Raw genomic sequence first — 4,804 nt, forward strand, 5'->3', positions numbered from 1 at the left:
TTAGAAACATTGACATTACTGTAATATACAGAAACTAACTAAATGGAAGAAGAAACTATTAGCTGAAAAATTAATTTCAAGAATCTTAAACTAGCTCTTAAAATGTCTGAACCAGTAGTATTTTGCCACTGTGTTGCACTTGATCCAATTTGGATCCAATGTAAATGTGATAAAAGACACACGATAAACTTGCCTTAAAAGAAACCTTTTCAGTTCAGTGGCAAAAAGTTTGTTATTAATGGCACTAATAGCATGATTGATTTATGTTGCTTTTTGTAGCAAGTCTAAAAATTTGTTATCCACATTGTTCTACGAGTCTGTGGTGGCCAGTGCTATCATGTTTGCTGTTGTGTGCTGGGGCAGCAGGCTGAAGGTAGCAGACACCAACAGAACCAACAAACTCATTCATAAGGCCAGTGATGTTGTGGGGGTGGACTGGGCTCTCTGATGGTGGTGTCTGAAAAGAGGATGCTGTCTAAGTTGCATGCCATCTTGGACAATGTCTCCCATCCACTCCATAATGTACTGGTTAGGCACAGGAGTACATTCAGCCAGAGACTCATTCCACCGAGATGTAACACTGAGCATCATAGGAAGTCATTCCTGCCTGTGGCCATCAAACTTTACAACTCCTCCCTTGGAGTGTCAGATATCCTGAGCCAATAGGCTGGTCCTGGACTTATTTCCACTTGGCATAATTTACCTATTATTATTTAATTATTAATGGTTTTATATTGCTACATTTCTACACTATTCTTGGTTGGAGCGACTGTAATGAAACCCAATTTCCCTCGGGACCAATAAAGTATGTCTGTCTGATCTTTCAACTTCATGAAAAGCACAAGGATACTCAATTAACAACATATATTCACTGATATTCATTACAATGTTACCTTCCCTGTTAAAATGTTCCACAAATTAACTCTAGGCTTGACATTATAAATAATGAAAGCTACTTAAAAGGCAACCTGCACTTAAAGCAATGGTCCATCTTGTCTGCAGTAAATAGTGAAAATCTACTGTGAAGTGAATTGGTGCTGTAATACCGAGAAGTGGTCGAACCAGCAATATAGCGTACCCCAGCATTTTCTGTTAATGCATTAGGTGCCTTAATTGCAAGATGTTAAGAGAAGAGAGATTTTCTATGTCCACAGTACAGAAGACATACACCAAAACACAATAGAAAAATTATCATATTTGATGAAAAAGTGAATGCTGGCACTATTTTGCTCTGAGGTTACATTGGTAGCTCTGGCAATGATAGAAAATAGAACGTAGAATAGTAGAGCACAGTACAGGCCCTTCGGCCCACAATGTTGTGCCGACCCTTAATCCCTGCCTCCCAAATATACCCCCACCTTAAATTCCTCCATATACCTGTCTATAAGTTTCTTAATTTTCTCTAGTGTATCTGCCTCCGCCACAGACTCAGGCAGTGCATTCCACACACCAACCACTCTCTGAGTAAAAACCCTTCCTCTAAAATCCCCCTTGAACTTCTCACCCCTTACCTTAAAGCCATGTCCTCTTGTATTGAGCAGTGGTGCCCTGAGGAAGAGGCACTGGCTGTCCAATCTATCTATTCCTCTTAATATAGTGTATACCTCTATCTTGTCTCCTCTCATCCTCCTTCTCTCCAAAGAGTAAAGCCCTAACTCCCTTAATCTTTGATCATAATGCATACTCTATAAACCAGGCAGTATCCTGGTAAAACTTCTCTGTACCCTTTCCAATGCTTCCACATCCTTCCTATAGTGAGGCGACCAGAAATGAACACAGAACTCCAAGTGTGGCCTAATCAGAGTTTTATAGAGCTGCATCATTACCTTGAGACTCTTAAACTCTATCCCTCGACTTATGAAAGCTAACATCCCATAAGCTTTCTTAAATACCCTATTCATTGGTGTCTCTGGAAATATCAGCAGTAAGCACTTCTGTGAGCTTAAAACTTCCCGGAAAGCGCATAGCAGACACATAGTGTTCCTCCTTTCTTCTCTCCTACTCCCACCTTTCCTCCTACTCCCTTATCCAATTTTTTTTTGTTTTGTTTAGTTTTTCAGAATCAGAATCAGAATTCAAAATCAGGTTTATTATCACTGGCATGTGTCATGAAATTTGTTAACTTAGCAGCAGCAGTACAATGCAATACTGTACATGATACTATAGAACAAAAAAAACAAAGAAATAAATTGCAGAAATATGTATATATTAGTTAAATTAAATTCAGTGCAAAAACAGAAATAATAAAAGTGAGGTAGTGTTCATGGGTTCAATGTCCATTTAGGAATCGGATGGCAGAGGGGAAGAAGCTGTTCCTATATCACTGAGGCTCCTGTACCTCCTTCCTGATGGTAACAATGAGAAGAGGGCATGTCTTGGGTGATATGGGTCCTTAATAATGGACACCACCTTTCTGAGGCATGGTTGGCCTTTAGGAGGAAGAATTCCTTCTGCGAAATGGACATAACCAGAAAACTGAAGAGGAATCAGAAGCAGAGATGTCTTGGATACTACAGAGGGTAGTACCAAAGATGGTGATGGCTAATTTTACAACTTTCTGTAGCTTCTTTTGATCCAGTGCAGTAGCGCCCCCTCCCCCATACCAGACAGTGATGCAGCATGTCAGAACGCTCCCTACGGTACATCTGTGGAAACTTTCAAGAATTTTAGGTGACAAACCAAATTTTCTCAAACTCCTAATGAAATGTAGCTGCTGGCTTGCCTTATTTATAGCTGCATTAATATTTTGGGACCAGGTTGGATCCTCAGAGATCTTGACATCCAGGAACTTGAAATTGCTCACTCTCTCCACTTCTGATCCCTCTGTGAGGATACAATGCAGAGTTCAAGATAGCAACTGGATTTCCTAGCTATGTTTATTCCCTAGGAGAAACCCTTCCTCCTAAAGGCCAACCATGTCTGAAAATAAAAATCAAAATATTGCAAATGCTGGCAATCACACTCAACAGCCATGCAGATTCTTAAGGAAGACAAGTAAAGTTAATATTTTATGTCAAACATCCTTCATCAAATCTTTGGTCATGATCTTTAACCTGAAGTATTAAGTCTGTTTCCTTTCCATCGATGCTGCCTGATCTGTTGAGTGTTTCCAGCATTTTCTGTCCTTATGCTTGAAAATAACTTACTTCAACAAAGGCTTTTAAAGGTATTTCAAAGCAAACATATACTGTAATATCCAAAAGGATACTTAAACTTTAGCCAATTAAAGAAAATTAACAAAATTATGTATTGTAATAGCATCAAGAAATAATCCAACAACTAATGCCTTAACTGTTTATTACCCCTGTAAGTATCAGACAAGTGGAGGAGGGAAATCCTTTATTCCATTGAATGTCATGTTCAACTTTGTGTGGACAGGACACGATGAGCCCAAATTCCAAATTCACAGCAGTGGTATCAAATTAGCATTTCACATTGTGACTCCTGCCGTTACCTTCACCCATCTTACCCACCAGTCTGGATGCAGAAGGCTGATATTTCTAGTCATCTGCACCCTCAGGTCAGACAATGCTGTTGCAGTGCTGACTAGGCAGCATGCAGTGGATGATCTGTTGCTCTAGGGGTAACCAACCACACACTTCAACCATAAGAGAGATTGCCAGTACAGGCACTGGTTGAGGCTTGCTGTGGACCTACACAAAGCCTCACCACATAACAAGGAGTTCCAAGGAATAGCACAAGCTCAATTACCAAAATTCCTTATGGACAGTTTTTTCAAAGAATCCTATATAGTGAAGAAGACAAAATAAAATAAACATAATCAACTAGTTACTTATTCCTGAAACATACACCTTATTTGAAAGTCCTCAAAATATTAGAATTAGAAATGAATTCTAATGACACAATACAGTCATTTAAGAAAGTAACTGTCTTTTTTTTATCTCTCAGAGGACAAGCATTCCCTACTCTTTAACTAAGACACAAAAGTACTGGAGCAGCTCAGCAAGTCAGTCAGCATGTATGGTGGGGAATAAACAGATGATGTAGACCTTTCATCAGGATGCCGAGACTCCTAGTCCTGATGAAGGCCTCAGGCCAAAATATCACCTGTTTATTACCCTCCATGCATGCTGCCTGACTTGCTAAGTTCCTCCAGCATTTTGTGTGTGTTGCTCAAGATTCCTAGCACCTGCAGAATCTCGTGTTTATAATTTGCTGCTCTACTCCTTTATGTCAAGAAGCTAATTACATTTCCGCCTTTTCTCATCTTATTAGGCACTGTACTTTAAGGCATCATCTTTATCTTGTTATCCCTTGGGTTCAGGTACACATACCAGTCTTTGACATGAAAAAAGCATAAGGGAGGCTGTGGGCTGAACCAAACCTTTAATGTTAGGTTACTGCCAGTGAGAGTCATTACAGTAAAACAGTATTTAGTATTAACTGCGAAGGTTGAACATGGCTTTAAAGTCACAATAGTAAAATCACCTACTATTTAGGTTGTGACAACTGTCAACAGAGGTTTGGCAAAGTCTGTTCAGTTCTTTATACCTCTGAACCAAACAAATGGACTCACTTTCAAGGGCTCTAAAACTCACATTCTCAGTATCAATCAATCAATCATTCATTCATTCATACATCTACACAGATCATCTTTTTTGCACATTTTTTTCAGTATTTGTATACAGTGATATACCTATACTTCTAGTATCATAACCCAGGCAGTTCTAACAAAGACACTTCCAACCAAAAGGTTAACACCCTCTTCAATTGACACCTGATCTCAGAATCAAAATCAGAATCAGGTTTATTATCACCGGCATGTGTCATGGAATTTGTTAAC

This window comes from Hypanus sabinus, chromosome 21 (genome assembly GCF_030144855.1).
Source record: "Hypanus sabinus isolate sHypSab1 chromosome 21, sHypSab1.hap1, whole genome shotgun sequence".
NCBI lineage: Eukaryota > Metazoa > Chordata > Chondrichthyes > Myliobatiformes > Dasyatidae > Hypanus > Hypanus sabinus.